The sequence below is a fragment of the Leopardus geoffroyi genome, chromosome C3 (genome assembly GCF_018350155.1).
Source record: "Leopardus geoffroyi isolate Oge1 chromosome C3, O.geoffroyi_Oge1_pat1.0, whole genome shotgun sequence".
In the NCBI taxonomy this organism is placed as follows: Eukaryota; Metazoa; Chordata; class Mammalia; order Carnivora; family Felidae; genus Leopardus; species Leopardus geoffroyi.
The window spans coordinates 15140287-15166855 of record NC_059338.1 but is presented as its reverse complement, the minus strand read 5'-3'; the positions used below and the strand labels follow the sequence as shown (position 1 = coordinate 15166855).

The 26569-nt window shown below is 40.3% G+C and overlaps 1 protein-coding gene across 9 annotated transcripts in view; it reads right to left on the bottom strand.

The window, feature by feature from the left end:
• The window catches only part of ESRRG (estrogen related receptor gamma), a 627347-nt gene that overhangs the window by 226948 nt on the left and 373830 nt on the right, over positions 1 to 26569 (bottom strand). The gene's annotated exons all lie outside the window — the stretch shown is intronic.

Here is a 26569-nt window from a genome sequence, read left to right as displayed (position 1 = left end):
ATGCTCCTGCAAATTATAAGTGTAATAAACATTTCTTTACCTCCTGCCTCCCTACATACAGATATACAATGCATAGCTTTTCAACTGCAGGACAGATTGGCTTCTCCAGTTACAGGGGTGGGGGTCTCAGGGCTGTAGGGGGAAATAGTGCATTAAATCCATCTCTGCACTTTACAAAATAAACACTGCATTTGGCGGGGGGGGGGGGGCAGGGGGTATGGAGAGCATTACTACACAGTGTTCTTAATCATATACTTATTTCAATACAAGCTTCCAAACTGGGAGGCATATACAAATATATGATTTTACCCAAAACATCAGTTTCCAAATAAAATGCAGTGTACGTATTTGTGTCTATGCATAACACACTCTGAATGCTTTAAAAAAATCAACCCAGAAGCATTTTGTAAATCATCACAGAGTCTGGCCACTACAGATGATAATTATTTAGGAAACTAAGAATTCTCAATCAAAAGTGTTGTTTTCTTTCTTTCTTTCTTTCTTTCTTTTTTTTTTTTTTTTAACGTGGCGTAAGAAGAGAAAGGTATTTTCCCTTCAATAATGTGTAAGGTGTTTTAGTTTCCGTATAACAAAGAGTTTTCTTAGGTCCTGTTTTAAACCACAGTCTATTTTATACGACCAAACGTATTGGAATAGATACCAGCTATTTTATGACAAAGTACTACCTTATGGAGATTGGAAGACCCACATTTTGATATAATTCAGCTCTACTGCTACCAACCTTTTGCATCTTAAGTGTTCCATGATGTAAATAGTATAATCTTTGAGATCAAAATAAATTAGGTCAGATATTTGGTGTGAGTTGAAGTCACTAAATCAGAACTCAACTCTCTCTCTCAACCCTTTCAAATTTTCTAGGTCTTTAAAAAAAAAAAACACTAAAATAGAACAGCCACATTAAAATTCAGAATGTAAAAATGACAGACATGATTTGGTCCCCCCACAGAAGAAAGCAATTTCCCTGCCATGTATTTAGCCATATCTAAGATATGGGTCTGATTCCTTTTATTTGTGGGCTAAATTCATACAAGTTTTTAGATGAGAACTCACATAGCAAAAACTGTGCCTGAGAATACTGTATAAAAGCAGGTAGTAAAAGCTTAATTACCAGTAGCATTATGCTGTCTATATTGTTAAATGTGAACTCTGCAATTAAGATGTAAATTTGGTTGTGAGCAGTGAATTAAAAGAGCTTTGAGATGTAGAAGAAAATCCAAGCATTCTGCAGACACCAGGAAAAAAAAAAAAAAAAAAAAAAACAAGAAAAAAGATTGGTCTATTCAATCTAAAATGAGACATGTAATCATTTTATAATTAAAAAAATAAATAAAAAGCCATTTGAAATAGAAACATGATTTTTCTAAAATACAATGAAAAATATGGAAGCTGCGTTAGAAAGAAAGAAAAACATCTTTGGTTCAAAGATTACGATCTTCATTTCTGAACAAACTAAAATTCTCAGGGTAATTGATAGATCCAGTTGTACACATTTTTAAATAATATACCAAAAAAAAGTTTCTTATATTTTTTCTCAAGACTTTTTCTTTCTAAATTAAGATTATTTAATGTTATTTAATGCACTCAACCCATCTTAAAGTACTTAACACATTCAGATTTTGCACCTGTGCAGAATCCTGTACTGTATTTGGTTTCTTTGCATTATCATGCTGTGACAGAACCTGTTTATTACTCCTTTGAAATGGCTTCTTAAAGACAAGATTTGTAGTTAATTATTTACCGATGGACCTTAAGTCACCACATGTCATAGGAGTTAACTTGTACTTCCTGGAATTTTCTTATTTCCCTTTGGGTACTTATTTGCCCATTTATGAACCATTTGATCTCATTGGTATATATTTTAAACATATTTAGATTCCTCCATGTGTAGGTCTTTTCTGTGCTCACAGAGAAACATGCACAAACGTCCGATGTATAGTCCCCACTGATCTTTCACTCACCACATTTCATCAACGCAAGATACAGTGTCCACCGAGCTAGCTGCTTTCTGAATTGCCAGAAGTATACGAGTGTATGTACACACACGGATCTGGATGCTTCCCTTTGGGAATAGAGTGTTACCTTTACAAGTCAAGGACCTAAGATTACACCTACGGTCTTGAATCCAGTTTAACCAATTTAAAATTTAAAATAATATCTACTGCACTAAACTCGCGAAACGGCTCCCAGAATATTTTATGAACACACAGCTTAGTCATCTCAAGAATCTTCCCCAGCCACAGTTGTCTCACCTTGAAGGGGGAAACAGTGGATAATCACAGGAAACAAACACATCATGAGCAATACTGAGCATAAACCTTTAGAATCTCAACTACAAAGGATATGAGGGAAAAAATGAAACAAACATAGATAAACAGCCTAGAATAAACACATATTGCTAATCAGGCAATACACTTCACAATCTTACCACAAGGAGTCTACCCAAAGCAGGATACATGGAACTAAATAAAAGGACCTCTTAGGACTATTTCACACAGAGTATTAATAAATTAGTTAATACCCATCTATTATGCATCAGGCCCTGGGTCCGCGCATAGTTTCAATCTCTTTTTCCTTAAACAGTACGGTCAGAAATATCCAAACAACTTCATCCTTAGGCCCTGACTCATGCACAGACACCAGCAGAAAATATACTTCATTTCCATTCCAAAAAGCAGACCGGCAACCAGCAAAACTCACCTGCCAACAAAAGGTAGCTTCCTGTGTTCTATACCGGAAGTTTTACTGTGTTTTAGTCAGAATCATTTCCTAAAACATTCCAACAATGAATCCTTACGTTGCTAAAAGATGATGAGAAATGTTCATTCTTGCCATTATTGCATGTTAATAGCTATATTTAGTTCCCGTCTTCCTTTTGCGAAAAGTAACAGGACTAATCTGTATTAAAATGTCTATAGTTGTCACGCTATTTCTGAAGCAAATTTGATTTTATACTGCACATTGGTCATCTGTTAAATATTTAAAACTAAACAAGGCCTAACAAATTTAGATTTGCAAATGGCCTTACAATCTACCTTTGTGGATCTTTCCTCAAGACCATAAAACCTTTAAAAAGCTGCTTAACTTTTTGAACCATCTTCCCTGCTGGCTTTGATAGACTATGTATAGGATAATGTACCATACTGCAAAAAGCAAGCCAAGACTGTTAAAAACTGCTATCTTTCACTCTGAAGGAAAACCCACCGTGAACATCCCTGGGAAAAGAACGCTGATGGGCAAGCAAGAAGCTTAGATAGGAGGATCCCCTCTGCCCTGCTCAGGACTTGGGTGGCCTTGAGCGGGTCCACCTCATTTGTCTCCCCCTACTTTGCTCATCTGTGCTTCGGGAATTCTCTTAACGTTGTACACCTGCTTCAGCACGTACCTTTCCCACGGGGAACAGGAAGACTCCTTTTCGGAATCAGCATGACCACTTTATATCACTACCCAACCGCTATCAATTCATCATACCTCATTTTCTGTTGCCTTTCATTTCTAGGGCACAGGCTTTGATATTTAAATTATTGTCTCGATTGGCAAGAAGCAATCATTTCTACGGAAAGTGATCACTTCCACAGAAGCACTAATAAAAACCTTTCCTTTTGACAAACCTCTTGTCCTATAAATCCATCCTCTTCCCAAATTACCAAGTCCATGTGAAAAGCCCATTCTCTGGGGAGCAATTACCTCACCTCCATAACCCACCAAACTCTTCCCAGTGTTTGTGAAAGTGGGGGGAAAAAAAAAGAATCAAAGGAAGAGAAACTGATGGAGGCAATTTGGTTTCTGATTAATTAATTCGGGATTATTTTACTTTCATTTTGTCAAGCTAATGATATACATGGTAAAATATCAGGAAAAAATAAATTATAAAGTACAGTAGCTCCAATGGGAAAAAGTGACTTTAGTTATGCTGTATTGCCAACATACGTACCCTGGTAAAATACCATACACATTTTATAGTATCCTATGAGCCTTCCGTAATCTGCATGGCATGTATTTACAGAGCAATAGTTAACATTCTCAGATTATACATTAATAAATGAGTTGCAGTTATATTCTTTCCTGAATGTTAAGCACCATGAGCTAAATGCAGAAAACATTCAAGGTCAATGTCCCGTTTTAGACCTTTTCAGGCGGCTGTAATATTATGATAATCAAGCTTAAAATATTCCTATAGAAAGAGTAAATTAGCCTTTTCACTTGAAAGATGATTATGATAAACAATAAACCTAAGAGAGGACAAAATCCCTATTTTTAAAAGCCATAAATTGTTGACTCAATCATGTGTGTGATAGTGTTGTCCAAAATAAAGGGTAGCTTAACTCTGAGAGGAAGGGGGAGGGGGGCAGTACTGGAAACCAAGAGCAAAGGGGAAGTGGAACAAAAATGACAGATTTTAGAATAAAGGAATACTTGCTTTGGTGCCAGTACAACGATCAAATTATCCATCTTAACCTCCCCATTCAGTATCTAGTCAAAGTTAAAAATGTATACAGCCATGAAACATCAAAAAAGCATCAAGTGTGTTTTTCCTGACCTATAAGACTGTTCAACACTCTGTGAGAGTTCTCCTTTCCTATTGCTTCCTTTAACCCCTTTGTCCAAATTTTCGAAGGACCACTTAAAAAAAGGGGGGGGGAGCTATATAGCATCTGGTGTCCATATAAACAGGCTTAGAGGCTATTACGTTACGGTCTTTCTTTCTTATGTTAGAACTGTCTGACGCACTCTTTAAGGCTCCTTTTTATAAATGAACACATTTAGGGGCACCTGGGTAGCTCAGTCGGTCAAGCATCGACTTCGGCTCAGGTCATGATCTCAAGGTTCGTGAGTTCGAGCCCTGCATCGGGCTATGTGCTGTCAGCTCGGAGCCTGGAGCCTGCTTCAGATTCTGTGTGTGTGTCTCTCTCTGCCCTTCCCCTGCTCGCACTCTGTCTCTCTCTCTTTCTCTCAGAAATAAATAAAACATGAAAAAAATTTAAAATATATATATAAATGAACACATTTGATAGAAATCTGCTTCCCCTAAGCAAGGCAAATTAATTAGGGGGGTGTGTGTGTGTCTCATCCCCGGCAGAAGTCAGGAGACCGTGGAAGGCCTCAGTGCCTGCTCTGGAGGCAGGCCTTGGGCTTGGAGTTCAAATATGAGGGACGAGGCTTTGGCCTAGGGTCATGCCACCCATCTGACTCTCAGTTTCCTCTGCTATTAAATGGGAATAACAGTAAGAACGATCTGGTAAAATTGTCATGGGGATTAACAGAGTTTAAAGTAATTTAGCACCCTCTTTGGGAGGGACCATATGACCCGATGGGCCAAGACATTGTGACTTGTGCCAGGGGCCCTCACTTAATAATTTACAGTACTCCCTCCTTACACTCTCCAGAGTGCCTCAGTTTGGATAATAAATTTTACTGTCATCCTACACATAGTGAGCCTCCCATAAATGTTAGCCATGTTATTTTTAAGTCTCACTAAATAAAAGAAGGGATCTAAAGAAATGGCAATGTCAGCTCATGTGGCCTTCATCCTTGACTCGGAGTTCAAGGTGCTTAATACAGAAAAGTTTTCCCCCAGTGAAAAGAGCAGTAACGTTTGCCCTAAGAGGATATGAACTGCTTGCAAGCATACGTGCATAGATTGGCACAGTATAATGAGGGGGACGAAAGATGTCCCCCTTAAAGCTAACCACTGTGTTTTGTGCATGAGTCTGAAGAAGACAGATCTGGGAAAGTTAAGTGATTCCGCTGACTCTCCACAGCATTCAGTGGTGCATTGTTTACCAGAAAGAAGGGGAGAGAGAAAGTGTACCCTTTCTCTCCCTTTAAGACATTCTTCCACATCCCTCTACCCTAGCAGTTCAGTCAATAATGCTGTTGATTTTATTACTATCCCGAGCACAAGCTCATTCACCCAGGAGCTCCTTTGATCAGATATTCCAAGAACTCAATTTCTTCACAAGGCTTTGCTCTTGTTACATTGAATGGCCACTAATCTATGGCAGAACACAAAATCTGGGCAACAGGGAATTACAGACAGGGAAAGACCACAGAGATTATGAGTCCAACTTGGTTACCTCGCAGGTGAGAAAAATAAGGCTCAGAGTGGCTAAGAGTCTTAACCCAGGTTTCACACCCAGGTAGTAGAAAAGCTCATATTAGAAAAGATTACATGTCTCCCCTTTCCAGCGCTTTCTTAGTAACAAGCTCTTAATGTTAATCTCACAGTCGTTGACAACACTCCAGTGCAAGGGACTCCAGCCGAAACAGGAGCCCTAGGAGGACAAAGGTCCGAAGTAAGAGCCAAGGGACATCACATCCCAAGAGATAAATACCCGAGTGTATACCAAATTGCCCTTCACTTTCTCCAAAAGCTTATAAAGACAAAAAGACTCATATATTTAAAAAGCCGTGGGGATGAACTGGTAAAGATAAATTCTCTCTTTTCTCTCCGGGTATTTACTTGTCCTTTCCCGAAGCCATTTGGCCTATCATTTCCTTTAGAGATCCAGTTTTTATTAAGTGGCCACTCCTTTCCCACCTTAACCCCTCCCCAACTGTCATGTGTGAGGCTGCACCAGTTCTGAGGGTCTCCCCAAAGCCAGCAAGGGAACTCAGGAACTACTCCCGTCAATGTTACAGAAATACAATGAGGATGTCTTGAATGAGTGAGTGGATGAGTGAATGAATGACCAATATTGTTACTTGGTTTACTGCTGCCGAATGTAAAGATTATAATTCGGTTAAATTATTAGAGCAATGTAATAGAAAATTTTAAACGATAAGATGATATAAAAAAATCAGAAGTCAGTGGAGAGGAGGGAGCTGGTAGAAAGAGACAAAAGAGAAGGAAAAAAAAAATGAGAGGACAAGATTTGCTGTTCTAAAGTCCTCCTGTCCTTCCCTAATTAGTCTTCTGAGAGATCACATTCTTCCTCTTTTTTCTTTTTTCTGTTTTCCAAATATTCATACTGACTAAGGACTAGATAAGGAAAAACAATATTTATTATTAAAACAATGCTGCCACATCAGTACTTAAATCTATGACCCTCACCAGGGTAACATGAAAACATTTTCTCATTTAACCTGACAGCGAGGCGTTAAAAATCACCATATCCCAGATATGTCCTGAAAACAAATCCTTTTTTTTTTTTTATAAAAGTGTTCAAAAATAGCTCTTGTATACAACACAAAAATCTCTATATTAAGGATTCCAGGGTCTCCTTGGTTAAATGTTGACAAGGCTCCCTTGAAGAATGGCCATATAGCTCCATTTCTACACGGCATTATGCTGGAACAGCACTGAATACTGAACACTTTCAGAAAGGAGGTGGATCTCTCTTCTTATGGGAGAGGAAGAAGGGAATTAATCAGCAGAAAAAGACAAAGGTCTTGGCTTTAGGCCACTCTCTTCCTCTCTTTACTGCCTGTAATTCTTTAACCAAGTCCTGCATATTCTGTTTGGTGGTTTCATTCCAAGAGCAAGACACGGGATGAGAACACATCACATCAGGGAGAGCCAAAAACATTTCTAGAAAACCATAGTTTGGATGCAAAAGAGAGTGAGGCAAAGAATTCCCTCCCCATTTCCCTGGTAGATTAAAATAACAGGAATGGTGATGGGGGAGGGGACATGAGGACAATAGTCACTCTGAAATCCTGGGGGCTCTTATCTCACCTGTGGTTTGTCACTGCACAGCCATTTGTGTCAGGAGCCCTATCCAATCAAACTTTGTGTTACAGAAAAGCAAATAACATAATTAAAGACCCCAGTTTTTTATAGAGTTCAGTTACCACTTGAATTAGAACACTAAATAAATCAAAGACAATTTTCATCAGGGAGAAGAGAAAAGAAACAGATTAATTCACCCTTGGAGAAACTGAAACATTAAACAAAGAAGTAAAATTTAACAAAGGAAGCAGATTTTTCAAACTTTACATTTTTAAAATATAACCAGGTAAAGAAGTATAGCTGTAAATTATAATTTTTTAATTGTAATTAATAGCTAGAATATCTCATATTTTTGCTACAATTGAACATCAACAAAGCAGTTTCACACGTGCTTCTTTTGTTCCTCACAATAACCTGGTGAGGCAGGTAGAAACTCTATTATTATTATTCCCACTGTGTAGATGACAAAACTGAGGGCCAAGAGTTTATTTCATTGCCCAAAGACATTCAGTTGTTAGGTTGCCAAGTCAGGACACGGACTTCTTGTTTTTTAAATTCCACCTTTCTGGCACTTTTCATCGCAAGCGGTTTCCCATAAATCTTGTTCCATCCTCTTTGAAAGACACACAGGAGTACAGAAAAGCAGGCACCAGAACACATTTTTGCTCACCAAAATACTCATTTTAGGCAAGTGAAGGAGCTGCTCCCACGAGCTGTATACCTTATCCCTCCCTTTCTTACTGCAGAAACACCTACGTATTGGACGCCCAGCCTGTACCCGGCCCTGTATAAGTTTCCTGGGATAAACATATACCTTAGTAGTGAGAATGTAAAACGCAGAAAGAAAACCTGAGGTCTCAATTTCCCTTCTCTATCACTGACTTCCCAGAAAAGTTCGGTGTACCTCTCTGTTAATCAGTTTCTCTTCCCTAAGTTTCAGAGTGATGTAGCTAAAGTCTAATTCTAGAATATCTAAGCCAAAGAACAAAGAGGCCTAAGGAGGAGCAAAACTATTCTTCATCATTTTTGTTTAATTAAATTTTAAAATCAACAGATTTGCCTGGAAGTTTTCTAAAATTTTGTCATTCGTAAAAAAAGAACTGGAATTGGGGCACCTGGGTGGCTCAGTCGGTTAAACGACTGACTCTTGATTTTGGCTCGGGTCATGATCTTATGGGGTTCATGGGATCAAGCCCTGAGTTGGGCTCTGTGCTGACAGAGAGGAGCCTGCTTGGGATTTTCTCCCCTCCCCCACTCGGCTCCTCCCCAGCTCATGTGCTCTCACTCTCTCAAAATAAATAAATTCACTTAAAAAAAAAAAACTAAAAACTATAATCAACCCATATAACATAAGAGCTTTATAAACATCAGTGTTATCTTCAGGATTGATTTCATCTCTCCAATCTTTCCAGAAGGCTGTAGAAGGGGCCTGCACCGCATACTGCCAGGTGTCTTAGTCCTGGCTATATTATGGCTAGGAAGATCTTGAAGGAAACATGGCTACATTTTGTTTTCTCTATTAGCAAAGATGATTAAATGAGACAGTATTAGCTTTAATGGGCTCTTTCTGTGGTCACAGCCTCCCAGTTTGGCCTCCCCATTGGCCTCATTTCCATCGATTGAGCAGTCAGTCCTATTCAATTATTCAATCCCAATCAATATTTTGAGATGTACCGTATGTAAATGTAAACATTTTGTTTATTTCTACTGGACTTAATTCATGTGCTCTTACTGCGTGAGAAAGTTACATATTTATAAATAAACCATGTGGAATTGCAAAGAAAGTATTCCTTTCTTTGTAATTCTGGCTGTCACTTAGCTAAAATGCTTAGCAACAAAATTTACAAAGTACACAGAACACCCTTTGGATCCTTGCAGGCTAGCTGAAATGTCTGTTCTTCTGTAAGCCCTTTCCAGGGGTCCCCAGGCTGAATCAGTGGCTCTCTCCTCTGTGTCCCATAATGCTTTGCACCATCGACATGCTTTATCTGGTTTGTATCATAGTAGGTTGTACTTTCTCTGTGTTCTCCATTTTGTAAACTTTTTTCTAAGTTTATTTATTTATTTTGAGAGAGACAGAGAGAGATAGAAGGAGAAAGAGAAAATCCCAAGCAGGTTCCACACTGTCAGCACAGAGCCCCATGTGGTAGCTTGAAACCCACAAACCATGAGATCATGACCTGGCCATAGTTGAATGCTTTACCTACTGAAGCACCCGGGCGCCCTTCCATTTAGTAAAGTTCTTGATGGCTTTTAATCATCTGTCCGGTACCTAGCACTGTAATTTGGACATTTTAGACTCAATAAGTATTTGCCCAGGAAATTGCTGATTTTGCCCAAAATCATTGCATTCATGCTGCTTGATTTTTTTGTAAATGAGTTTCAGTGTTTCTCTGAAGAAATCTTGTCAGTATTTTAATGGGGCTAATATATTCACTCCTTAAGAATTAACTACTCACTAAATAAAACTGTACTTAGACTTACGAGAAAAGAAGCGTTGTTATTTTTTATTCCCCTCCCATCCCCGCACCCCTGCCCCATGAATTAGGAGAAAATGTTGACTGTGTTTTTCAGTATTCATTTTATTCTTTTTTTGTATTTATTTAAAAATTCTTTTTTAACATTTATTTACTTTTGAGAGAGAGAGAGAGAGAGACAGAGCATGAGTGGGGGAGGGGCAGAGAGAGAGGGAGACACAGAATCTGAAACAGGCTCCAAGCTGTCAGCACACAGCCCGACTGGGGCTCCAACTTGGGAATGGGAGCTGAAGTCAGCCGCTTAACTGACTGGGCCACCCAGGGGCCCCCAGTATTCATTTTATTCTTAAGAAGAGATTGCATAGTGATAGCAACACCCTCTCTTGTCCCTACCCTTGCCACAGAAGAGAACCTCTAGACAAATGTTTACTAGTTTTGAATCATATTTTAAGTTGTATTCATAAATAAATCTACATCCTTAGGTGACCCTGACTGGTGTCAGGTAACTGAATGATTTACTTAAGAGCTTGGTTTCCTGGGTCATCAACTCCTCTCTTCTTAAGAGAATAGAAAGGAAAATTCCTAAGTGGCAGTTTACAACACATTAATGAGTAGCCTTTCTAGACTGTATCATTCATCCAAAATCTGATGCTTCTGAAGAGTTAAACAATATTTTAACACAAATATTTATCCCCTCAAATTAACATCCACCTGACTTTTAGGGTAAGAGGAAAAAAAAATCACTGAAGTTCCCCAATCTTGCCCAGAGACATGAGATATGGTAGAAGAAAATGCTTGGGAAGCAACAGTTCTCGGGCATCTGTGACCTTGGCCATAGCATTCCACCTCATTGGGCTTCAGTGAAGAATGGGATGGGACTAGTGCAGTAGTTCTCAAAGTGTGGGGCCCAGATTAGCAGACTGTGCGTCAACCGGAGGCCGGTTAGAAATGCAAATTCTCAGGCCCCACAGGTTGGAGCTCAGAGGCTGGAGCCGGCAATCTGTTTTAATGACCACTGGAAGAGATTCTGACACTCCCCAAAGTGTGAGAACTGCTAGGGTAAAGGATCACTAATTCTTTTGCTCTAAAATTCTTCAGCAGCGCCATCAGGAACACATGCAGCTTCTATTATAGCAAATCGCTCAGAATTCACTTTGTTATTCACTGACTGCCATCCAGATTTTCTAAACTTCATGTTTCAAAGCACTGAGTCTTATGAGTCAAGTCCTACAACAACAAAAGCCTAAATAAACAAGCAAACAAACTGCCTTCCACTACTAGGGCTGATCCAAGGACAGGAATGTGGTTCTTGCACTTTTAGAAAACTCTAAATCCAGTGCTTTGGTTTCTCTTCGTGTATGCTCACTTGTTTTCACTCAGCTTGTCCTGATTCAAGATCTGAAGGAAAAACCTGAAAATCCTGAGGGACAGATATGGTGCCCAGAAGAGCTGCAGACAACTGGAAGACAGACAACCAACCCGGAAGAGCTGGTTCCCTCCTTGTTTTGAGGCTGGCTTCTACCATTCCTTAGCTGGTGGGCTGGTGCATGGACGGACCTCTTCTATGTGCCTGTTTCCTCATTTTTAGCAAGGTGATGATTCTAACCACATGTTGTTATTAAGAGGATTAAATGAAATGCTCTATACAGCAGTGGTTTCAACCTTTGAAAAACCGTGATCCCCAGGCTGCACCTCAGCCAATTAATTTATAATCTCCAGCATCAGGAGTTTTTAAATCTCCCCAGGTAAATTCAATATGCTGCCAAAATTGAAACTTGAGAACCACTGGTAAATTTCTTACCACAGGACCCGGAATCATTATGTTACCATTACTGAATCATATAAAGGAAGTATAAGTAATAGCATGACCATGGTATTGGAAAACCTAGTTTCAATTCTGGCTTTTCGACTTGTTGACTTTGTGATCTTGGGCAAGTACCTAAACTGTTTTGAATTGGCGTTACCATCTGTTAAGAACAACAATCGGGGCACCTGGGTGTTTCAGTCGGTTGAACTTCCACTCTTGATTTCGGCCAAGGTCATAATCTCACAAACCGTGAGATCGAGTCCCCGTGTGGGACTCTGTGCGGACAACACGGAGCCTGCCTGGGATTCTCTTTCTTCCTCTCTCTTTGCCCCACCCTCCCTCATGCTCTCTCTCTCTCTCAAAATAAATAAACTTAAAAAAAAAAAGAACAATCACACTAATATAACACTGTATGTTAACTATACTGAAATTGAAATTAAAAAAAGAAAGAACAGTTAACAAGAGGGAAGAGAGAATAAAAAAAGATAGCCCTGCTTTATCAGGAATTTACAAAAACAAATGAGATCATGTAAATCCAAGCTGACTGTGAATTATGCAAATATAAGGAAAGATCATTCTTACATCTAGTCTATAAAAACTACTTTTAACCTGCAGAAATGTCAGTGGCCCATGTTCTAAAGTCCGGTCACTAAAAGCAAGTGACTTCTAGACCTTCCCTAGTCCTGCTGATGAGACACCAATTTTTGTTGTTGAGGCCATGCTATTGTCCTAAAGTCCAACAGTAATCACAGAATGAGATCATCTGGCTCCACAGTGGAATCGCAGGGAGACTTTTTAAAACTGTAGAATCCTCGTGCTCTCCCCAGTTCTCTGGGGCAGAATCTCTGAGAGTGGCAGCCACACAGTGGTATTTGGGGGAAGAGGTCCACTGGTGATTTCAAACTGCAGCCCATGTTGCAAAAGACAGGAAAAAAGTGGGGAAGCTGAGCATGACCTCACATAGCTTAAGTCAACCCGGAAAGCATTCTGGGCCTCGGCTTTCATGCAATGCTGTCATGTGTGATGCTGATGTCATGCCAAGGTGCCAGATTTTCATGGATCCATCGGTTTATGATATTTAACTAAAGCAAGTACAATATTTTCAAGCATCAAGGAGAAAAAAGTGACCCACACAATGTTTTCACTGGGTTGCTGAGTATAACTTAAAAGGATGTTCTGGGGCACCTGGGCGGCTCAGTTGGTTAAGCATCTGACTTCGGCTCAGGTCATGATCTCATGGTTCATGAGTTTGAGCCCCACATCAGGCTCTGTGCTAACAGCTCAGAGCCTGGAGCCTGCTTCAGAATCTGCGTCCCTTCTCTCTCTGCCCCTCCCCCACTCATGCTCTGTCTCTCTCTCAAAAAAATAAACATTAAAAAACAAAAAAGTATGTTCTAACACTGTGCTTCAGAATAAAAATGAATGTGAAATGGTTAAATAAAATATGAATAGGGGTATCATAAACAATAAAATTTAGTTGCTTTTCATTTTCTTCCTTATATTCTTACGCATTGTTTGAAAGGTTTTACAACCAATGGTGATTATGTCTCTAAGAGATAATAAATGAAATTGAGAGCGTGTGCTGGGGGTGGGGGGTGGGTAGTGCTGAATGGAGATAACCAGATGCCAGATCTGAGAGAGAGAAAAAAAAAAATCAGCTCACTTGTAAGTAAAAAATTCTAAAACTTTCAAACTCCTGGCAGATTCCTGAACACTCATGCCTGCATTTCATTTTTCTCTGCTTTTCCCTGTTCCTTCTGCTTAGCAAAATCCTACTTATCCTTAATACTTAGTTCACCTGGGGGGTCAGGGAGACTTCTTGTAGGACAGAGACCGCAGCATCTTCTATCGTCTCCACTAACCAAACGCTATTGACGTTTTCCTCTTAGTTGTCTGATTCTCCCAGGACTCTAAGCTTCTTGAGAATAAAACTGCGTCCTGTTCATCTTTATAAATAATCCCAGCTCTTAGGACAAGTGCACAAAAGGTGATCTCCAAAGACTCATTAAACTGAACTAAAAAGCTGCCTGGCTGTGGGAAACAGAAAGGAATTCCTAAAGAGGCAAGAATAAGATGTCATGCAATTATAGCTTTATTTTTTTAATAACACTTAGCAAAGAAGATCCCTATACACAAACTGTCTTCCATGATCTTCTGGACTTGCTACTTGAGGTTAAGTGACACGGCTGCCAGGGACCCTTGCCCAGTGGATTTAATGGCAGGTGCTTTGAAATGCTAACGTCTGATTCTCTAGGGGCTGCCACAGAGAGTCTATAGCACTGCTTCTCCAAGGGAAGCGTCAGTATTACCTGGAAACTGTTCACGTCAATTCTCAGGGCCCACCTGGAGAAACCCAGGGTGGTGGGGCCCAGCAATCTGCATTTTATCAAATCTCCCAGGTGATTTTAATGCACGCTCAAGTTGGAGACCCACTGATCCAAACGAAAGGATTGAGGAGAAAAATGAAGAAAACAATCTCTGTGTTCAACTGCTTTTCAAAGTCGATTTCCCTACTATGGCTCTTCTATATCCGCGGAAACCCAAACTGATGAGCAGATGTTCCAGAACAGGCCAAGACGCAGCAAAACCTACAATTCCCACCTCTGGCCCCTCGGGAGAATGAGGTTTAATGCAAATGACAAACCTGTCTCTTTTCTATAGTCCAACCAGACAGACGCTTTCATTGGTCACTATTTTCCCTGCAGATTGTCTTGTAAATGTGGCCACGGCCACATCTGAAGTCCTGAGTCTGACTCCTGACCTCCGGAATGTTAGCCCCTTTCCTGCTGAACAACAACCCCTTGGATCACTGACTTGCTATTATTTTATGCTTAATAGGCCTGATCTGTGCAATATTTTTTATCAGGCTACAGTCCTATCTCTAAATTCTCTATTTTGAATGAATACCGATTTTGTGACATGAAGTCTGCTATATAATGAAATGCAAACAATGAAAAGGCTAAATCAGTTTACAAAAAATCTATTTGTCAAACAGTGTGGAGATGTTCCCAATTTAGTCCGGGCAGTTCATGCAGCTCTTGATAAGGGAGTTAAAATGTGGCTGTTCACCGGATGAAAATAAAGGCATCTGCACCATAGATACATTTTCCTTTCAAAAGTCTTTGTTGTAACTTGTAGCTAATTAAATGCCCTTACACAAGAGACATACACACACAGCAAAATCGGAGAATTTTCTTACAAGGGAGCGAGGGTTAAGAGAAGAGAGCAATTCTGGCTTCCCACATACCGTTCCTTATATTACATTTACATTTCTATACAGCTTCATCAGCCTGACAAAAAAGCACAAGGGGAGGCCTTTTTTTGTTCAATTTTGGATTTAGAGAGATTTCTAAGCCCTGCAAAGGAATGTACTTAACATTATAAAAAAGAAGGAGGAGGAAATGGTAACCCTGTCTTAGATGCTTGAGGAAAAATAATGCTTTCCACACACCTTGCTGTAAAGCCAACAGAGTAACTAAAAAATTATCAACAACTTAAAGGGTTCAAATATTTATTCGTAACCATCTTCCTCGCTCCCAGAGATTATTTGCAGGCCAAGGTGTTCTGTAATAAACTTGACATTTATTGGAATGGCTTTGAATTTACCATGTCACATTTATCAACATAAGGTTTTATATATATTGACATTCCTTAATTTTTCCACGTTCTGAATTAACTTTCCATTCGGCAGATTTTAAAGTGTTAGTTTTCAGCTGGAATTTAAAAAAACATCTTAATGTTTATTTATTTTTTGAGAGACAGAGACAGAGGGAGCCAGCTCAAGTGGGGGAGGGGCAAAAAGAGAGGGAGAGAGAGAAATCCCAAGCAGGCTCTGCCAACTGTCTGTGCATAGCCCGGAGTGGGGCTCGAACCCACAAACCACGTGACCATGACCTGAGCCGAAATCAGAAGTCAGACGCTGAACCACCTGAGACACCCATGCGCCCCTCAGTTGGAATTTTTTAAATCATATAAGAAACTGATTCTCCACTGTAACTTGCATTGACTTATCACAGCCCCTAACCTGTGTCTCTGCTCTTTTTCCACAATCCTGTCTCCACATGGGAAGACCGTCCAATGTAACAAAATCACATTGGCTAGCAAAACAGAACGTTGTGTAAAGGGAGAGCCATTCCTAGAGAACTAAAAGCTCTCTGAGGTCAGTGTGGTTTATAGTTACTTCTTCATACCTGTTCACAATCCTGTGTCACTACACACCTGGACTCCCACGACCCTGTCCCAACATGCCCGCACATACCCACCTATGTCTTTTCCACCAGCAAACTCAGAAAGATCTCCTCCCTGGAAACACAGTATATCGCACCATCCCTTTGTAGTCTCCTTTCTGTTCGTACCGAATTTTATTTCTCCCATTAAACTGGAAGCTCCTTGAAGGCAGGAACCCTGTCTTACTCATCTCTGAATTCTTGCAACACAGCTTAGGGCTGAACTGAGACAAGATGTTCAATGACCGTTTACTAAACAAATTAATGAATGCAAGTATAGCGGGCACACAGGCACATACCTTGTGAGCTTTGGATTGTCACTGTTATGAGAAAGGGTAGGTTATACAACGCTTTAGTCATCAAAAAATACCACACTTCTGCATGTAAGTGATGACAACAAACATGTAAGTTTCTAAGATCTGCTGGTTTTATCATTAAATCATCTCTGTATTCTCCAAGTTAAATTCCAAGTGCCTGAATCTCCTAGTGAGTGGTTTTAACTGGTCTCCTGTCTCCAACTTTATGCCTCTTTCTCATTCAACTCAAAAAGTATGCTGTTCTCAAGCACTCTGTCTCACGTTTTCCATTGCTGTGGATCAAAAATCAAGGTTTTTGTAACCTGAAATTCAAGTCTGTTCACAATCTGACCTAAATCCTCTTTCCTGGCTTATTCCTCATAATTCTCCTTCAAAAAACCTAGGTATACCAACCTCCACTTAACCCAAACATACTGAAATACTGAGAGCACTCCTGCTTCCGGGAGTTTTGCTTCAGATAACTACCCCAGCCTTCCATTCCCGCCCTGGTGTAATGCTCTTCATAGATGAGATAAGTCTTTACAAAGCAGGCTAGAGCCTTCTCCTTGGAAGAGGGGAGGAAGGAGATAGGTTTTCTGACCTAGCCTTCAAAGATGGTTGGGGTAGGAAAGATTCAGGGTAGGTGAAACAGTCATTAATGACAAAAGAGAGGCACATAATCATACATCTTCAATGGACCAGAAGTTCCTTGAGGCCAGGAACTGCCTGATTCACCTTGATAGTCCCTGTCAGAGCACCTTGTATTCAGCAGTTGACCAATAAATATTTATTTAACGAGCCTTTATCCATTCCTGCACGAACTCCCTCTTGCATATAGTAGGTACTCAATAAATACCATTTAAATGATAAATGATTTCTTAATCTTTCAGTTCTTTGAGAAATGCAGAAATGAGGAGAGATAAAATTTCAGTTACTAGGGGAAAAAAAACTTAAGAAGAAAAAATTAACGGTTAGGAACACAACATATGCTTACTTTGTTTACACACCCAAAATAAACTGCATGTAAAAACTAGTTAAAATGTTGTGTTCACATCGCCCTCTGGTGTTAGACTCTCCCAGACAACAAAAAACCTGAAATTTACAGTTTTGGGAGATTTTGCCTCAAAAAAGGGGAGCATTCTACCTTTCCTGATAAGTGCAAAATGTAACACTGAATGAGGACGGTAGTGTCTTTCCACTTTGCTTCAGTTGTTAAAGATTGAATTCTTAACTCCAACAAGGTACAGGGCCTCCAGTATATCTGCTTAATGGAGTGATCTCCTCCTTTGATCAGTCATTAGAGAGTCATTAGAGACCAATGCATTGAGGCTGCTAGCTGGATTACAGGTCCTTGTATAAAAGGTGTGCTTTCAAACCAAAGAAGACATGACTTTGCACCAGTAGCATATGGTGAAAGTTGCTCTTTGCCAAATTTGGCAAGTATGAGAAAAGTCGGGCAGAGAATAAAAGTTACAGGACAGGCACAATCTATTCATTTGCTATGAGTGGTAGGAGAGGATGCCAAGGTGGCGAAACTAACACATTACACCATCTCAAAGTGACTCTTAGTATCCTGGAGAGAATCCTGGAATAAATATCTCAGTCATAAAACCATTCTCTGGCCATGGCATAAAATTCATTGATCCCTCATATTAAAAATACAAGGTTATTGGTCTTCGGGGCAATTTAATTTAGAGGGTTGGTTTAAATTTTCCAAAAACTAAGAGCATAGGGGCACCTGGATGGCTCAGTCAGTTTAGGTCATGATCTCATGGGCCGTGAGTTTGAGATCCGTGTCAGGCTCTGCACTGACAGCATAGAGCCTGCTTGGGATTCTCTCTCTCTTTCTCTGTCTCTCTCTCTCTCTCTGCCTCTCTTTCTCTCAAAAATAAATAAATAAACATTAAAAAAAACCCTAAGAGCATATTTGAAGGAAATCTTGGATCCAGAAATGTAAGCTAGAAGCAGATCTTGGCACACATCTTTAAGAGTTTGCCTAGCAGGCTGTTAGCCACAAAGTGCTCTCCCATCGCCAACATCCTCACCACACTCATCGTTGTCACCATCATCGTCACTGGCATCAGGATTATGGTCAATGTTGCTAAGTGTCACAAGTTTATTGTATGCTAGGACTGTGATCAGCATTTCCATAATTTAGCTCACCTGAACTTTATATTTTTTTAGAGGAAGACAATGAGTGGGGGAGGGCGGAGAGGGAGAGGGGGAGAGAGAGAGAGAGAGAGAGAAAATCTCAAGCAGGCTCCATGCTCAGCATAGAGCCCCATGCCCCATGCAGGACTTGATCCCATGACCCTGGGACCATGACCTGAGCTGATATCAAGAGTTGGACACTCAACCGACTGAGCCACTCAGGTGATTATTAAGATTACTAAGATTATTAAGGTGTAATCTTAATAATATTCCAGTTTCGCTGACTAGGAGACTGAGGCTCAATAACAGCTACATAATGGGTAGAATAGCAACAGACACAATTCTAATCCCACTCATGGGACATTTCGCAGGTGCTGTCAACCATTCTATTTCCGGCTACTAGCTACCAGATCTTCCTTTACTTGCAATTCCTCTCAACATGGTGCCACATGGAGCATGGTTCTGTCCCTTTATTCCACACCCCTCTTTTCTTCTAAGGTGCTGATAGAAAGGTTTGAAAGGGTTAAGTGCTTTAAGAGAACAAAGCTAAAAAGATCAATCTCTGGTGGACAAGGAACCACGAGGGAGTAAGAAATGTACCATCTGCTGGAGTCTCTTTTACTTTGTGTCTAAACAAATGTCAAGGAAGTAAGGAATACCAAACTTCAAGGCATCAGATCAATTTATTTATTTATACTATATTTGGCAAGCGTTTATCACATAGTTGTTCGCACTGTACTAGGTGCTAAACAAAATATTTACACACAAGAGCAATGCAAGCCTACATCTTTTCCTCAGAAAGTAAACGCCAACCGTACAATACTCGTAGAGTAACTCATTTGATGTTTTAATCAAATCTTTTACCTCACTTGAGTCTAGTCCTGCACGCGTGCGTATGCACACACACGTACACGCCCCTCTGAACACCGTCCTGAAAGCAAAGGTTCAGTAGTGCTAGGGATCCACAGATTTTAGTCAAAGACTTTCAAAATACATGCCACGATTAAAAAGTAAGTTTAAGAAATGCACACAACATAGGACTTATAGAGGTTATTTCCACATCTCACCATCTTTATTCCTGGCAATGCACGCTGTGTTACCTATGAGTAGTCTCTTTTTGGCTACAAATGTGTCCCATCTTCCATCTGTTCTTCTAGCAATATTGCTGGCCTACTGCCACTGGAGCTACATCAGCCTTCATGATGTCATTTGACTCGATTTTATGTATTACCCATTTGTTTCACTCTCCAGGTGAGATTAGGCAAGTATATTTTTCTGTGGTTCCCTGAGCAGGTTTTCATGTTGGTTCCATATTAGCAAATGTCTCTGTTTCTGCTCTATTTACCAAAGCTTGCAGCCTACTTTGCTAGGGTCAAAAAGAAAGTCTAAAGTTTCTCCAGAAATGGCTGGCTGAACCATCGAAGGACTCAGCACAGGACCTTAATTTTCCTTCCTATAACTAGATGTCATTTAGAGGTGTGTCTATTAAAGATGCTACTCCCTGACTTTTCTCATCTGCTTTGGAATTTTGCTTTTCCTTCTTCCATTCACTTGATAAATATCAATCCAATACCTGCTCTGTTCCAGTCACTGTGCTGGGCAGAGGAGCCTTTATCTTCTTGAGTTGAAAGGCTGAGGTGTTTCCCTTTGCCAAGTGCTATATGGCCCCACATATAGTCATGCAGCCTGACTGAGCTACTGGTTGGGAGGCTGTATGAGCTTCTGGGTCAGCTTTGCCCCTTACTAGGAGTGTGTCCTTGGCTGAGTTACTTAACCTCTCTGTACTTAGCTTCTTCATCTGTAAAGGACATACTCAATAGTGTTGCTATTACTTTTTAGTTGTATTATGGTGTATTATATTTATATTTCAGTCTTTGCTATAGGGCAGTTATCTGTGTGTTAAACTCATTCTGTAAATTGTAAAGAAATATACAAACATGAAGCAATATTATTATTTAATATAGGATTCAATAAGTTTTACTTATTTGTTTTTTAAGGGTTTTATTTTTAAGTAATTTCTCTACCAAACGAGGCTCTCAAACTCACAACCCCGAGATTAAGAATCTCACGCTCCAGGGGTGCCTGGGTGGCTCAGTCGGTTAAGCGTCCCGACTTTGGCTCAGGTCATGATCTCACGGTTTGTCAGTTTGGGCCCTGCATTGGGCTCTGTGCTGACAGCTAGGAGCCTGCAGTCTGCTTCGGATTCTCCTTCTCTCTCCAACTCATGCTCTGTCTCTCTCTCTCAAACATAAATAAATACAAAAAAATTAATAGAAAAAAAGTCTCACACTCCAGCAACCGAGCTAGCCAGGCACCCCAGGTTTAGCAAGTTTTAAAGTAGAGTTTTTATCAAAGAAAAACTGAAAACATTTGTTGAGTACCAACTATGTCTCAAGTGCTGTGCTGTGTGCTTTACATATATTATTTTGTTTAACCTCAAAGAAGATAAAAATAACAGTAGCCTCCTTTTATTGTGCAACTGTCTAATTTAATGTTAATAATAACATATAAATAGGTATGATCGTGGTTCAATTTTAAGAAGAAATGAAAAGAAGGAAATGAAACTCAGACATTGACTTATCTGAGAAAACCTAGCCACTAAGTGACAGAACCTGGATGGGACCTCAGGACACTCTGTCACTACAGGCTGTGCTCTTTGGCCATGACACGTGGTTTTCATGGATCGGAGGAAGGTAAGGTAGGCCCAAGCGAGGCTGATTAAAAGAAAAAGAAGACCGGACTGAGAAAGCATCGATATTTATAGGCAAAATCATCTAATTGGCAAGATATTAATCTCATGTGTACGGTGTTTTACATCTCAGTTTGGTATCTACAGAACTGCAAAGTGAAGAGGTGTCAAAGCCAGCATTTAAAATATTCTTTGCCTAAAGTTCTTCATTTTCATGGCATTTTTTTCCTTTGTCTGGTAATAGAACAAGAATTGTATCGAACTTGAAAAATGCAGACAGATTTTATTAATTTTTAAAGGTATCACTTGGAAGATTGTATCATTTATTTATACTCTATAGCTGACAATTGGCCTGTATAAATAGACGGGCCTGTGGTGAACGTCTGAGGAAAGCCTAAAAATACCCCCTGTTTCTTCACCCCCTAACGTGGAGACCTTAGAGAGTCGCGGAGCGCTAAGTAAACAAAAACCGGTTCCGGATGCCAAAAACCGCCTACTTCCCAAACAAATGAACCGCGTGTGTGCGTGCACACACTTACACACCTCCACCCCAGACAAGCACACACAGTTCTGCTCCGGTTTTCATCATCCTTACTTGCATAAAATTCTGAACATTTTCCTTAAGACACCCTGATTTCACCTAAATGTTTTTTTTTTTTTTCTTCAACATACTCAAGAGGCCTTGGATCATTATCTGGAATTATCAGTAAGACTTAGCAAAGGCGGCCTCATCTAAGAACCCATCAAACCGGCTTAAATGGCACTGGCACATTTTATAGGCCCACTTGTTTTATTTTATTCATTTCTAGCACAAGCATATAGCTTTAAAGCTTCCAGAATCCTTGTATGTGCATAATCTCCTGTAGCCCCTTTACCTATTTGTGAAATAAATAGTATTAGTTTTCCAGTCCCACAGACTCTGAAACAAACATTCTGAGAGGTTCTTTAAATTGCCCTGGAACACAGGAACTCATAAGTGGCAGAGACAAACTCCAAAGTCATGGCCGCAATTCTCCCAGGCTTCCTCTTTCTGTTCTAGCACCCTCTTCATTCCCCCAGTCCATTCTGTGGCGATACCATGTGATAAAAATAATGGCAGCAACTCTACCATTTGTCCTACCTTTGTCCTAGCGCAAGATCACTCACACAGCTCTGTTCCTCTGCACTGTTCCCTTATGTCATCACAACGAGATGGCAATAAGAGGGGCCGAATCCCGCCCCCCTCCCCTCAACCTCACCCCCACCAAAAGAGTTTTTCTCTGATTTCTCCAGATATCCCTGATGCAGGAATATAGAAGGATTGGACATTGAGGCCCAATGACTTCATTTCCCTCTAAACTGGATATCATGATTTTGTCAAACACTTTATAAACATTTAATACCAAAATATCTATGGGTAGTGTCTCTTCAATCCTACTTCTAAAAGGAACAATTTGTGTAAGTTTGGATTCAAAGTCCTTCAACCTCAGTTTCCTGATTCTTATAGTGAGCAAAATGAATTTATTTATACAAAGAGTCTATTCAAACACCAAAATATTACTCATCTATGAAAATGGTATTTGGTATAATTCAAGGAACACCAGTGTTCAGGGGGAAAAAAGGCACAATTAATGAGTAGTGTCCCATAAACCTTCACCCTTATTTTGTATATAATGTTGCTTATTCCATCAATCCCAATTTTCCTCAGTTTCTGCAAGTGAACTAGAAAGGAGATTTTTTAAGGATTAAATCTATGATGTTGGTAATCTGCACTTTGAATAATATATACTACTGAAACAGAGTCCTTCCTCTTAAAACAAAAAAACGTGTTCCAATAAGATTATATCGGGGTATGATTATTGATTTACAAATAGAGTTTAGAAAAGAAAAGGCTTCTGAAGCAGAGGTTAAAGCTGGAATTTACCATCAAGGACAGACGCTCGATTCACCTGCAAATGTACATCCTTGATCAAGGCCTGCTCAGAAGAGTTACAAGTATCACGTTTTTTAATCCACATTACCCAGATGGGAAAGAAATGGACATTTTGTGATCCCAGAATGCTAAACTACTCTAATTGAATGCGACCTCATTTTCTAGCCCGAATTAGAAGAATAAGGAAAACCTACAAAACAGTCAAATGTTTTCCCAATTGCAGAAGCAAACACTTTCCCTGTAATTTCAAAGCACTTAGAATGTAGCCTTGCTTTTCTCTCTCTCTCTCTCTCTCTCTTCCTTGACTATCAGTATCAAACCAAGAGTCTGAATATTAATAGAGCTATTTATGTAGGCTGTTTTCCACCTTCATGCAGATTTTCCAAATTTCTTCTGTAATTTGCTCTCCGTAAACACACGGGACCCTCTAAGTTTTTCTCTGGTGCCTGCTCCGAGCACACACGTAAGCTCAAGAGCTTTTTGTCAGTTCACTATTTCTCATTCCTCATGAGGATCACAAGTCATAAGCGACAGGATCTGGAAGGATGTGGCAGGGTCAGCCAACTTTTTTAAACGCATTTTAATCAAGTGTTGTTGCTGAAAAGGATGATCCAGAGCGTGGTAAGGAGAGCCCATCCACCACTGATCAAAGCGGGCCTCGCAAACCAGAAATAGTCAAGAGATGTGATACCTGGGTGTGGTCCGTCGAAGTGTGGATATCTTCACAGATGAGGACCGTGACCCATCCAACTACATGCTTGCACGGTGGCATTCTTCAGTTGATTATTTTCAAAACGGGAAGGCACCTGCTTAAATCAAATCGTCCGTTCACCCCTTTGAAATTCTGGACAGGTACAGGCTGTTTATTCCAGCGCATTCTGTTGCTGGCACTCCACAGAGGAGAGGGAACAGATGAGAGCCATCCAACAGCAGTCTGTTCGAGGGGGACCTGTGCAGGTAAGGTGTCTCAGTATTTTTTTGCACTGTTATGCCATCATTTAAGGATCGATTAACTGTCCTCTGTGGCAAACTGTTGTTCAATGGCTGGTGCCCTCCTGTGCACCAGGGCAAACAGATGCTGCTGACCAGCATTTCCCATTGTTTGTAGTGTCTCTCAGGTTCCCTAAGTCCTTCCCGATGGCACCTGTTAAAGCTGCTTCTGTGGCTAAGCTGTTCTGCATTTGTCTGGCTGGATTTGGACTTCCTGGATCTCTGACTGAATACAAAGTGATTAGAAAGCCCAGTGTTTGGCAACAAGCAAGCCAGGGAGTAACTGTGTGTGGGCGTGAGGAGCACAATGTGTTCTTCATAACTCTGTGCGGGGAGCGCCCTGCTAGGTCCCGGTGCTGGGGAGATCAAAATGGTCTCCCTCGTCCTCAGCTGTTCGGCAGCAGCTGTTTAATGTAATTCCACAGGATCTGCTTGAATGAAGTTGTCATTCTTGCAGTAATCTTTAATTTAGTAAAACACATAACTGAGCAATGTGAATTTTAACGTGATGTGAGTTTAAGAGAAGTTTCCCGTGCCTGCATTTTCCATGTGGACAACAGGGAAAAAGCATCTTTGAGAAAGAGAACTTACGCAGAGGAGAACACGAACTCAGTGTTTTTCTATCGAAGTGAAGTTGAATGCTGATGTGTAAAGGAGAGGTTCGCCAAAACGAAACAGGATGCGTAATGAAGCTAATAGAACTTTCCCATTATTAACCTTGTCTTCATCATTATGGAATTTAAATTTCAGCTTCCTTCCTATGGTAATAAACTCAAGGAGCTACGCCAGAAACGAACAGATTCAATACATTTCATGTTTCAAACATTTGGGCACTAGCGCTCAAATAATGCAAAGGTGACCACGAATCAATCAGTTCCTTCCCCCCTTCTTTCCTTCTTTCCTCCCTCCCTCCCTCCCTTCCTTCCCCCCTTCCTTCCTTCCTTCCTTCCTTCGCCTACAGATTGCCATCAATTACACTTTGTAGAGAAGTCTGTTTACAAGGCAAAAACGCCTGGCCTGTTCAGGCAGTTCTGCAGTTCTTTTGCGAACAACAGAGGGCACTGATGCTTCTAATCTGGCAGACATATCGCCTCCGAGAGAACAAAATAGCTCCTCTACCTGTGGCTTGCCTTCCAGAGTGCCTACCTCTCAGCACCACATTCCATTTGCTGTAGACATTCTCTCTCTCCTAAGAAAGCTGCCTTTATTCTTTCTCTATTAGTCTATATTCTACTTCCCGTTTTCAAAGCACTGCTTTAAAAAGCTGTTATTCGTAATAGCTTGTGATCTTTTTTTAATATCTCGTGGCTTTTCTGATTATGAATAGCTGTTCTCAAAGCATTTCTTCTTACCTTACTGCTCTCCTTCCTAACCCCATTTAAATGCAATTCATTCAGAGATTATGCTACCGCTAGCATCTTGGCTTTAAAAAAATGAAAGCTCCGTAAGCTCTGACCCTTTCATATATGTTCCTACAGTTCCCACTGTCCAGGGATAGATACAGTGGCAACCGAAAGTCAGAAATTGACAAGTTGATCAGTGCCCGGCCACCACCTGCTGAAGAACATACTGTAGGTATATTTCTTTACTGTAGAGCTATTTACCTTTTTTATAAGACTCAAAGCCATAACAATTGAAACTCTTTCAATTGAAGCAAATAAGATGCATCATCCATTTCCCTGACGTGATTTAAGTAAAGAGGAAAAGCACTCATATACCTTAAAAACCTACAGAGAGTGCTCTATGTTGAACCGTTTTCTCACCATAAAAGCTAACATCACCTGATCAGGTAAGACCGTATCATTTTGCTCTGAATGGTTCGTAAGAACATGAAATTCCATTTAGCACCACTACCCGCCCTCATCATCCACCCCCGTAACATGCTTACCCATCTTTCTCATTGCTATTCAAAGAAACAGATTTATTTCTCGCCCTGGAGTTGGGAATTTTGGCATGCCAGATTGAAAATGTACCCAACACCAAGCAGAGGATGGGTTATTCTTAGTCTCCTTACACGCTCAAGAGAAAATGGGGCAGTGTATGCCTCTAAATCAAGCAAAGTTCTTTGGAAACTATGACTTCAGCTATAGCTAGATTCGCAAGGTCTTTGTCATATTATAAAAAGAACTGGGATCATGAACCATAGGAATCGTCGCTCCAGTACAAGAGGTGAAGGGGCAAAAATCTTAGAGATTGTGAGAAGAGGTTGCAGAATTATCACCATATTCATTGTGTGTCTGACTTTTGGTTATGGAAACGAGAGAAATTCCTCCAATGACTTTTTGATGTCTATGATGTATGGCAGAAAAGAGAGCTACTGACATTTGGTGG